Source organism: Pan troglodytes, chromosome 5 (genome assembly GCF_028858775.2).
Source record: "Pan troglodytes isolate AG18354 chromosome 5, NHGRI_mPanTro3-v2.0_pri, whole genome shotgun sequence".
Taxonomy (NCBI): domain Eukaryota; kingdom Metazoa; phylum Chordata; class Mammalia; order Primates; family Hominidae; genus Pan; species Pan troglodytes.
The window spans coordinates 19,292,572-19,304,850 of NC_072403.2; the positions used below are offsets into that span (position 1 = coordinate 19,292,572).

General features: G+C 45.0%; 1 long non-coding RNA gene across 1 annotated transcript; it reads right to left on the reverse strand.

The window, feature by feature from the left end:
- Positions 1 to 5,213: 5,213 nt before the first annotated feature.
- Positions 5,214 to 6,557, reverse strand: LOC134810269 (uncharacterized). The gene is made up of 2 exons (XR_010157900.1): positions 5,999 to 6,557; positions 5,214 to 5,391 (listed from the first exon to the last, which is right to left on the reverse strand). It is a non-coding gene; the product is annotated as an uncharacterized LOC134810269 (long non-coding RNA).
- Positions 6,558 to 12,279: the final 5,722 nt, after the last annotated feature.

Below are 12,279 nucleotides of genomic sequence, written 5' to 3' on the forward strand. Positions count from 1 at the left end.
AGGGATATATAGTCTAGTGGGGCAAATAGGCAACGGACAATGGATATAATAAATAAGGACATTTATTTTTCAGAAAGAAAAGAGTTGACAAGGGAAATGCTGATTGGGTATTTGGGGGTGAGGTTGCATGTCTATTTATTTCAGGAATGACAAGGGGACCAGTATTGAACTGGAGCCACAAAAGGACAGAGTAGATGTGTGGTGGCAGAAGGGTTACAGGGTGGGAGAGAGAAGTTAGATCACTTTGGTCACTGTGAGCACTTTGGCCTTTTCTTTAAGTGAAATGTGGAGTTTTAAGCAGAGAATTGATATAATATGACTCATATTTTCAAAGAACTGCATTTGTTGCTATGTTGAAAATAGATGTCAGGGCACATGGGAAGAAACAGAGACAGAGAGGTATTCCTGCAATTCAAGCAAGGGATCATGACGATGACCAGGACCAGGGGGACAGCAGTGGGTGGAGTGACAAGCAGTGGGATTATAGATATATGTTTAAGGTAGAGCCAATAGGCGTTCCCCACAATTTACAGGTGGGGTGTGAGAGAAGATGGGAGTCAACTGTGACCTCTTTTATCGAACCTAAGCAGCCAGAAGAACGGGGAAAGGTGTACGTAGAGCAGGCATGGACTTGGTGCTTCTGAGATTATAAGACATCCAGTAGAAATGTCAAGTAGATGGCTGGTCCCAACTCTGGAGTACACCAGTTATCGATTAACTGCCTCTCAGCTCCAGATCCACCTTTCATTATCTGGTCTGTGGAAATGGAGCTGGGCCATATAAATATCTTGACTTTGCCCTCTGGAATGATGTGAAAGTTTCTCAGCAGAGTGCACTGGAGGGATGCTGCAGGAGGAAAGGCTTCTGTTCCCAATCCTGGTGAATGCTTCGTGGCAGGCCCCTACAGTGTGCATAGTGTGTGCAGCACCCAAGTCCTACAGTGAGCTGCAGCCGCTACCTGGCAGCTGGCAGCATAAGACACCTCTTATGGTTGGCTTCCCTCCATACCTTTGCAGCAAGTTCCAAAGCACAGCACCAATCAGCAGACTTTGCAGCAAGTTCCAAGGTGTAGCACCAACCAACAGGCAGCTCCCCCAGCACCAGAGAGGGCCGATTCTCAGTAACATCAGGGTAGCAGCTCAGCAAACCTTTCCACCTTCCCATGGGCCACAGCTGCACCCTTTCCAATAAGGTCTGGATTTCAGTCCTAGAGTATGAGTGGAGGTCCTCCTCTTCCAGATTTGTTCTCTTCTTGAACACTCTGTCTCAGCCTTATGGATGGCAGAAGCTCCCTTTATCTATTTATGTATCCTTTGGCATTTTCTTTACCGATTGCTAGCCCATCATCCATTACTCCAGTCCCCCATTATAATAATATTAAACTGTTCCTGTGCAAACTACTCTGTGGCTTTTGCCTCCTGAGTGGACCCTGGCTGATATCTGGGGTTCAGCAGAGAGCTTCAGAGAGAATGTATATCCTTGGGAGCTGTCAGCAAATAAAGGCGTGTGGAGCCATGAGATTACTAATGGAGTGGACAGATGGAGGAGGAGAAAAAATAGACGCCAACATTAAAAGATCAGGGAGAAAATGAGGAATTTGCATAAATGACAGGGAAGGGGCGACCGTAAGGTAGGAGGAAAATCAAGAGGTTTTTCTGGCAACCAAGTTTAAAAAGTGTATCAGGGAGGGAGTGATCCACCGTGTCAAAGTCTGCTGATATATCAAGTAAAAGTTCTGAGAGATGACAATGGGACGTCATTGTGACCTTGACAAGATCAGTGAGGAAGAAGACTGATGGAGATGTTTTTAAGAGAGAATGGAAAGGGAAGAATTGAGACAGAGACCTTCAGAAATTCTTTTGAGAAGTTTTGTTGCAAAGAAAAGCAAATAAATGGGTAGTAGCTGGGTATGGGGGGCATTAGGAGGTAGTGCCAAGAGGAAGAAGCAGCACGTTTCTGAGATTATGAAAATGGTCTGGTAGCGAAGGAATAATTGCTGATTTGGCAAGAAGGGGGAGAAATGCTGGAGCCTCATTTTTGAGTAGAGGATGGTTGGCCTAGAGTCAGGAGTGCAAGTGAAGGGATGATACACAGGGCCTTCGAGGTCCCCCCAAGGGCCAGATTGAAACAACCAAAGAAAAAGTTGGGCTTATCCATAGGTGGAGACAGCCTAGACAAAGGGAAGTGTGACTTGGGAATGGAGCAGAATTGCCAGGAAGCCATGCCCTCCAAGCCAACTACAGCTACTGACCAGGCAGCTTAGCCAAGGACAGCATGCCCTGTGAGTGCCCGTCTTCATGCTTTGGTGAACAGGGAGAGAATGAGACCTAGAGAATGAAGACTTGGAGAATGAGTACGGACTCCAGAACAGATCACTGGGATTGAATTGCAACTCTGCTCTCACAAGCTCTATGACAAAGGATAAAAACAATACAAAACAAAACAAAAACTTAATTTCTTTCTATTTCACTTATAAAGAATGATCTTGATAATTATTATACATGCACCACAGGCCGTTGTGAGGATTAAATGAGTTAAGTATCTAAAACATGTACAACAGTAGCTGACACTGTATAAATAATGAGCACTAGATCATACCAGTTACTATTTTTAATGTTGCTTTTCCCTTCCTTTTAGTTTCCTTTTCCTTTGTTTTTTGTTTGTTTGTTTTTTGTTTTTTTGTCTTTTTTTGTTTTTTTTTTTTGAGATGGAGTCTTGCTCTTGTCGCTCAGGCTGGAGTGCAGTGGTGCGATCTTGGCTCACTGCAACCTCTGCTTCCCCGGTTCAAGCGATTCTCCTGCCTCAGCCTCCTGAGTAGCTGGGATTACAGGTGTGCACCAAGATACTCGGCTAATTTTTGTATTTTTGGTAGAGACGGGGTTTCATCATGTTGGCCAGGCTGATCTCGAACTCCTGACCTCAAGTGATCCACCCGCCTTGGCCTCCAAAAGTGCCGGGATTACAGGCGTGAGCCACTGCACCCGGCCTAGTTTCCTTTTTCAAAAATGTCTTATTTGAATTAAAAAAAAAATTTTTGTAAGAGGGATATATCCACTTCTATTCTAGGATTGCTGAAGTTGGGTCTTTAGGGAGTGATCTAAATGGAAAGTCAAGTATGGTAGCAACTGAGAACGTGGAAGTTTAGGTCAAAGTGGCCCAGAGTGGGGAAACCTCTCGTGGGTATAATAGGGTGACATGGTTTGGATCTGTGTCCCCACCCAAATCTCATATCGAGTTGTAACCCGCAGTGTTGGAGGTGGGGGCCTGGTGGGAGGTGACTAGATCATGGGGGCAGTTTCTCATGAATGGGTTACACCATCCCCTCGATGCTGTTCTCATGATAGTGAGTGAGTGAATTATCGTGAGATCTGGCTGTTTAAAAGTGTGTAGCACTTCCCCACTCCCTCTCTTCCTCCTACCCCAGGCTTCTGAGGTGCCTCGCTCCCCCTTTGCCTTCCTCCATGGGTGAAGGCTTCCTGAGGCCTCCCCAGAAGCAGATGCCTGTATGCCTCCTGTACAGCCTGCAGAACCATGAGCCAAGTCAGCCTCTTTTCTCAGCCTCCCCTGCAGGTCGTCGTGACCACGAGACTAAGTCTTGGTCAAAGGATGGGAAAGGGATGTTTTATGTGAAACTTTGGGGTCATACTCTTCAAGGGAAGGGACACTCCCTTCTCCTTTTCCCTGATGGCTGGAATACAATCACAGGGGTGAGCCATTCAGAACCATCCAGACAAGGATGACTCCATAGGAAAAATGGGACAACCAGATAGGTAAGTCCAACCCCCGGCAGCTCGTCAGAACAGCCGCCATTCTAGCTTCCCCTGCTGCATGAAGGAGAAGGAGACCTGTATCTTGATTACGTTTCTATTACTTTGAGACTCTGTTTTATGCAACCAAACTTATATCCAAAAAAAATTGATTTCCATAAAAATATCCCTGCAGGACCACTTATTTGAATGCCATGAAACCCCTAGAATAGAGATGTGAGCAGATGTAAACGTGCCAATCTTACGTTCATAGGAAAGTGCAGCTGCAGAGGGCAGAGAGCCCAGATCTTTGCCAATTAAGAAAAACAGACTTCATGAGAGGCCCTGCTGCCCCAATCCTGGGCACCTTTGGCCTTCTGGTCCTGTTACGTTCATTCTTGATCTTATCCTCCTCTCCCTTCTTCATTGAGAAACCTATACTTTCTTCGTTGTTCTACTCAAGCCTAAACTATCTTGCCACCATCCCACCTTCAGAAGCCAAAATGACCTGATTAATTATTTTAAACAAACAATACAAAACTACAGTTTGCATGTTGGAGATCCCAAAGAGGCTTCTTTTCTTTGGATCACTGGAGTAATTTTTCCTTGGCTGTGGTCTCTCAGGTACTACATGAAGCTCCATGTTTTTTGGCCCTTTGCCTCATCACCAGGACAGTGGGAAACTATCAAAATTGATTAGATGAGTGATGTTATAAGAAAAAGGTAGGATTGTGTCAGAATTAACTGGCATTTCACGGTGGAATCTGGCTTCCTGTTGAGATATGGGTTTAGACACCACCTCTATCATTTGCTATCTGTGCTACTCTTAGTAAGTTAGTTAACCTTTCTGAGCTTTGAATTTGAAAAAAACAAGAAAACAAAAGGTGGGGCTGGTGCATTAAACAATAGCTGCTATGGTCGTGAGGATTACATGAGGGCCTGGTCACACTTCCCTAGCCGAATAGGGCCCTATCTCAGGCCGTCTCTGCATAAACCATGCTCTTGCCCACATTTCCCCGCTTTGTAAACCGGCTCTCAAGTGAATGCCATATTGAAAAGGATCTGATAAATAAAGTATCACTCAGGCAACATCAATAAGCTGCTTTCTCCTGAGATTTTTGTACTTCAGCATGGATATGTCATTAATCAGTAGGGTGGAGTTTCAGGTATGAATGACAGAATGGAAGAGAGGAATATTGTGCTTGGGAAGTGCCAGAACCATCGAATCATACCAGCTGGACCAGTTTATTTCACTGTGATGCAGGTTCTACTCATTGTAGAATTGTACACTGAGGTTGACACCTAAGTAACTTTGAAAAGGGTGCCTTAGGATGCACATATTATAAAACCAAAAGGATGGAGAAGTTGTCTTGAAGGTACTGTGTCTGCTCAGGGTGTAACAACGGTTACAATTTAAAAATCCCCCTCAATTAGAAAAAAAAGTGAAACAAAGACCCAACCAAAAAATTAAACAGTATACAAAAATCCCTTTAGTCATAATAGCTGTAGAAACTAAGAATTAGTGTGTGGCATCTGCACATCCAAACATTTCTCTATAGTCTTGGGAAACTTCCACATGGCATGAGGGGACAACAGACCTGGGATCCGGAATATGCATACATCTTGCCAGTAGCAAGGGAAGGATCTGGAAAAGAGAATAAAAGGCTCTCAGCTTGATCAGAACACACCTAATCCCTGTGGATAAAAAGCATGACTGTCATTCTTGGCCAACTGCACTTGAGTTTCCCAAATTCAGGCTGGGAAAAGGACTAGAACTTGTACAGCCCAGTGCCTGTTGAAGCCCTTTCCTACACCTCTCCTCCAGAGAAGGGATGGGTGTTCCCTGATTACAGAAATGGAGTCCAGAGTGGGCAGAAGAATTGAAGTTGGGACACCAGCATGTGGAACCCATCCCTGCCTCTCCGTGGCAACCTGGACCATGGGAAGGCTTGGCCGTGTCCTCTAGCCAAATTCCTGGGGTCCTTATATAGTTTTTTTCTCTCTGTGAAGAGATTCCTAGAAATTACAGGTTTACTTGACTTTTAACATAGTATTGAGGACACACTATCAGCTTCAAACAACTTACCATCTTCTCTTAGCCTTCTAATCCCATTACTTCCTCTGGTGGGGCTATAGGAGGGAGGGGAATATAAAACTATTTTGTTTTCAGGGAAGAAAGTGAATATGCAAAAAAAAAAATTTTTTTTTTTTTAATTTAAGCAACTGATTCAGGAAACACTTGACCTATTCACCTTCTCCTTCCTGGAACACTTGACTTGTTTTTCATAGGAGTCTTCGTGTTAGTAGGGTTGGATGGATGAGCTCCATGAAGATAGTCACAGGCTGATTATTGTAGTCTTTGCAGGGCCAAAAAGAAAAGCAAAGAGGAGCTGGGCGCAGTGGCTCACACCTGTAATCGCAGCACTTTGGGAGGCTGAGGTGGGCGGATCACTTGAGGTCAGGAGTTCGAGACCAGCCTGGCCAACATGGCGAAACACGGTCTCTACTAAAAATACAAAATTAGCCTGGCGTGGTGGTGGGCACCTGTAATCCCAGCTACTCGGGAGGCTGAGGCAGGAGGATCACTTGAACCTGGGAGGTGGAGGTTGCAGTGAGCCAAGATCACACCACTGCACTTCTGCCTGTCTGACAGAGTGAGACTCCGCCTCAGAAAAAATAAAAGGAAAGTGAAGAGGAGTCAGGAGGAAGGGTGGGTAGCTAAGTGGCAGTGAGAAGGACGAGGATGTCTGTGAACATGGAGGGTGGCAGTCGGGGGCACACTGAGCGTGGAAGTCTCTCTCCTGAGCAGCTGCAGAGTGCCCATTGGAACATTCTAGGGCACGGAGCAGGAGTACAAACATACCACTGTCATGGCTTCCTTCTTGGCATCTGGGTGCTGAGTGCCAGTCTCTTTTAGGCTTGGCCCATATTTGTGAATACTGGAAAAAACACAAAATGGACTGGCTCACAATATCTTCTGCTCATCCTGAAGGATGAAAACTCAATATTAGCAATTCTATGCTGAAGACAAGTTCAGACCCTTCAGAAGCTCTTAGAACCAAAGATTTATTTTTTTCCTGGAAAAGACCTTAAGAGACTATCCAATAAATGTTAATATAATTCCTATTTTGTAAAGGAAGCCACTGAGGCCTAGAAAGATTAGATGATTTAATTTTCCCAAAGGTTTGCAGCCAGTGAGGGGTCGGGTTAGAAATCCAAGTCTCTCCCTGAACCTGGCAATGCTGTGTCCTACATTTTGTTACCTCTCTGGCTGACGAGTGATCATGATGAATTGCAAAAAATAAATTACTTCTGTGCTGGGAGGAGGTGGTGAGGAACAAATGGGTGGTTACTCGCAAGGCTGCCAAACTCTGCATGGAGAAGCTTGTGAGTGGTTTTTTGTTTGTTTGTTTTGAGACGGAGTTTTGCTCTTGTAGCCCAGTCTAGAGTGCAATGGTGTGATCTCAGCTCACTGCAACCTCTGCCTCCAGGGTTCAAGAAATTCCCCTGCCTCAGCTTCCAGAATAGCTTGGACTACAGGCATACACCACCACACCCATCTAATTTTTGTATTTTTAGTAGAGACGGTGTTTCACCATGTTGGCCTGGCTGGTCTCCAACTCCTGACCTCAGGTGATCCACTCACCTCAGCCTCCTAAAGTGCTGGGATTACAGGCGTGGGCCACCGCGCCTGGCTGTGAATGGTTCTTAAAGCCCTATCTGAACATTAGAATCACCTGAAGAGCTGTGACCCAGCAGATGAATTCAATCAGAACCTCTAGGTGTGAGGTCAGGGTATCTATACTTTATAAAAGCTCCCCAGGTGATCCTAAGATGCAGCCAGGGCTGAGAGCCACTGTTCTAAAACTGTGACTCTTTTTTTTTTTTTTTTTTTAATTAGAGATGGGGTCTCAATATGTTTACCAGGCTGGTCTTGAACTCCTGGCCTGAAGTGATCCTCCCATCTCAGCCTCCCAAAGTGCCAGGATTCCAGGCATGAGCCACCACGCCCAGCCTAAAACTGTGATTCTTGTAAGGCAGCAGTCCCCAACCTTTTTGGCTTCAGGAACGGGTTTCACGGAAGACAATTTTTCCATGGACCAGGGGTCAGGGGGCATGGTTTCAGGATGATTCAAGTGCATTACACTTATTGTGCACTTTATTTCTATTATTATTACATTGTAATATATAATGAAATCATAATACAACTCACCATAAGGTAGAATCAGTAGGAGCCCTGAGCTTCTTTTCCTGCAACTAGATGGTCCCATCTGGGGGTGATGGGAGACAGTGACAGATCATCAGGCATTAGATTCTCATAAAAAGCATGCACCTAGATCCCTCACATGCACAGTTCACAATAGGGTTTGCACTCCTGTGAGAGTATAATGCCAGTACCCGTCCATGGCCTGGAGGTTGCGGACCCCTGTGATAAGAGACAGGTGAAGGGCAAACAAAGCCTCACCTAGAGCCGTGGCCCCAGTGAGCATGCGTTAGACTCAGCTGGGGGGCTTGCTGGATCCAGCCTCAGATTCGACACGTCTGGGGTGGGACTGAGGATTTGCATTTATAACAAGTTTCCTATGTGATGCTGATGCTGCTGAGCGGGGGCCATACTTTGAGAACTGCTGACCTAGAGGTAATTTTCCACACCACACCTGTCCGGTCCCCATCCTTAAAGACTGCTGTATCACCCAGGTGAACTTGGGGTGCACAGGTGGGGAAGATGATAGGTCTGATTGAGAATCCAAGCAAAACCGATTACATAACACACAACTCTGATGATGGAGGGTGTGACATCTTTCAGGAGTCTCAGAGCAGACAAAAGTTGCCAGCTAGCAACCCAGAGCATGAAAACCAGAATGAGAAGCTGATACTTGTTTCCTGTGCTGAAAGTAAAGTTTCTTGAAACGCACACTAGAACTGGTTAATTTTTGGAAAACAGCCATGCCATAAGAAGGCTGTAAAGGGCCTATTTGGCACCATGGCAAGCCAGCAACCAGGAGCAAGACCTTTATCTTAGGAAACCCAGTTGCCAGGAACTCAGGAGCCTGTTTTGACCTACACAGGGCTTGTTCCCAACTCCCATACCTCAGTATAGAGCAATTGCCAGGATTTCAGCCGTAGGATGGAGTCTGAGAATGTCTGATCTTAGAGGGAAGGCAGCAGGAAAATGAAAATGCGTTGAGAGTGGCGGCCCCTAGTTCTCCAAATAGAACAGCCAGGTCTCACCACTCCCTGGATTCCAATTCTTAAAAATGAACCAGGCCTGCCAGGCAAGGCCACCATAGCTGAAAGGAATGATGTTTGAGCAGGTAAAAACCTAACCAAAGGGACGGTTCTTGAGTGCATGGACACAGCGTTGGCAGTGCAGTGGGTGGCAGTGGTGCACGGTGAGAGGCTTCAGTGAAGCGACTCTTATAGTATAGTGGCTGTTGTGTAGGAAGGAGAAAATGAAGAATCTTGAATGAACCTATGAGATGAGGTCAGAGCTACACCTAAGAAAACTTCCACGAAATGATGAAATGTTGGTGTGTGCAATGACCTGGGAGAAACCAGCCGGGGAGAGGAAAATCCTGGGTCTCCAATGGAGTCATCTCCCTGCCAGGACCCAACTGATGGGACTCGGACAGACCTTAGAGCCATGCTGCGTGAATGTGGGAAATAGGAAGACAGATCCGCCCAGACATTCAGTGATTCCTTAATAGGCAGATGCAATAATTTTGCATACCACAGTAACTTGTCCAGGTCACAAAATCCTCTTTGTGAAGTGTCTGCCTGTAGCCAAGGCAATACTCCCATGGACTGCTGTGACACAGAGTTCCCAAGGTGCTGGGAGAGCCTGCCTGTGGGTTGAAGATTTGACAATGATGTCCTTGGACCAGCTTTTGTTCCCTCAGATCTGAACTGCTCCCAAGTCTGTGGATTAATGGAACGACACTAAATGGCACAGATACACCACGTCACGCAGAATTTCAGGGGATTTAACTTATCTGAACATATCACGTGTGAAAAGGCTTTTTCCGAGCCCTGTAGATGGGTCAGGGATATGGAAATGCAAGTGGAAGAAAGTACAAGGAGGCTTTAGCAGGGACGGGGAGGGTAGGTTTCCATGCAGACTTCTGCCACAGCAGGCTCTTTGGGCTGTTTGGGCCTGGGCTTGAATTGCGCTTCACAAGCCCTGGCCTGATTTCTACAGAGCTTTTCAACACGGAGGATGAAAGGCATTCCACAGCTGAAAGGGATTCTGTCCTCCCAGAGTACTGGGGCTGTCGGTGGCACCAACAGCATAACAGCCGTCTGCCGACCCCTGACAGGCTTAGGAAGGAGCCCTTTCATACCGCTACAGCTCCGTGTTAGCAGCCGCCCGTGGAGAGGGAATTGTTTCCATGAAGAAATACAACTCGTCTTTTTGCTTTTAATTTCTCTAGAATGAGTGGACTCAGAATGGTGGCAAAAGAGGCAAAGTGAGAGTAGGTGTCTCCAAAATGTCAGGCTGGTGACTGGACCAGGGGCAGGAGGAGCAAAGCAGCTCAATTACCTGAAGAGCTTCAAAAAGGTTTTTTTTGTTTTTGTTTTTGTTTTTTTAATTGTGGTAAAATACATGTAACATAAAATTTACCATTTTACCATTTTATTTATTTATATATTTTTGGAGATAGGGTCTCTCTCTGTTGCCCAGGCTGGAGTACGGTGGTGCAGTCTCGGCTCACTTCAACCTCCACTCCCCAGGCTCAGGTGATCTTCCCACCTCAGCCTCCCAAGCAGCTGGGACTACAAGTGCACACCACCATGCCTGGCTAATTTTCATATTTTTAGTAGAGATGGGGTTTCACCATGTTTCCTGGGCTGGTCTTGAACTCCTGGGCTCAAGCGATCCACCCACCTCAGCCTCCCAAAGTGCAGGGATTACAGATGTGAGCCACCGCAGGTGGCCGATTTTAACCATTTTTAAGTGTACATTTCAGTAGTATTTGGTACATTCACATGATTGTGCAACCATGACCACTGTCCATCACCAGAACCTCAGATTTTTTTTTTTTTTTTGAGATAGGTCTTGTTCTGTTGCCCAGGCTGGAGTGCAGTGGTGTGATCTTGGCTCTCTGCAACCTCCATCTCTTTGGTTCAAGCGATTCTCATGCCTCAGCCACCCGAATAGCTAGGATTATAGGTGTGTGCCACCATACCTGGCTAATTTTTAATTTTTGTAATTTTAGTAGAGATGGGGTTTCACCATGTTGACCAGGCTGGTCTTGAACTCCTGGCCTCATGTGACTGCACGCCTTGGCCTCCCAAAGTGCTGGGATTACAAGTGTGAGCCACCACACCCGGCCGAATACATATTTTAAATTATAATTTTTTAATGCAGATTTCATTCAGTAAAGCCATTGAAAAAGAATGAGATTTTTCTGTGCTGATGTGGAGAGATGTTAAAAATCCTTATTTTTTAAAAAAAGGATTAAAAAAATATACGTATATACATGTATACATAGAGACACGTATATACGTGTATACATAGAGATACACGTATATACGTGTATACATAGAGATACATGTATATACTTGTATACATAGAGATACACACACATACATATATATACACACACACACATACATACATATTCCATTGCTTCTGTCCCTCTAAAGAACCCTGACTAATACACCCTCTCACAGTGTAATGACCTTTGCCAGGTTATGCCACAGCAAGAAGACTCTCACCAGATGCCAGTGCCATGCTGTTGGACTTCCCAGCCTCCAGAACTGTAAGAAATGAATCTCTGTTCTTTATAAATTACCCAGCCTCAGGTATTCAGTTACAGTAACACAAAACAGACTAAGAAATGTATCTTTGGCAATCTGGTGAAGCTAATGACCAATTTTGGGAATAATGGCCCCCCTCCCTGCCCAATAAGATTTTTTTAAAAGAAATTATTTTTATTACTATTATTTTTGAGACAGGGTCTTGCTTTTTCACCTAGGCTGGAGTGCAGTGGCACGATCATAGTTTGCTGTAACCTCAAACTCCTGGGCTTGAGCAATCCTCCCACCTCCACCTTCTGAGTAGCTGGGACTATAGGCACACACCACCATGTTTGGCTAATTTTTAAATGTTTTTTTATAGAGATGGGATCTGGCTATGTTGTCCAGGCTGATCTCAATCTCTTGGCCTCAAGGGATCCTCCTGTCTTGGTCTCCAATAAAGTTTTTAAGTGTGCACAACAGTATGCATATAATTACAAAATAATAAATTATATTGATGTATCGTTCTCCAAATTTAAAAAAATTATCAATAAAACAATGTATAAGCCTTTCATTGAAGTATTAAATAACAAAAGCTGGTTGTGGTCTACTGGTTTCCATAATCTCAGAGAAGTAATGACTATAAATGCCACTTCAAGATATCGCAAAACCAATAATGAGATCTGAAAATAGATGTGAAGCCTAGGCAAGATGGTAAGACCTCATCTCTACAAAACATTTTTAAAAACATTAGCTAGGCATGGGTCCACATTGGTAGTCCCAGCTACTTAAG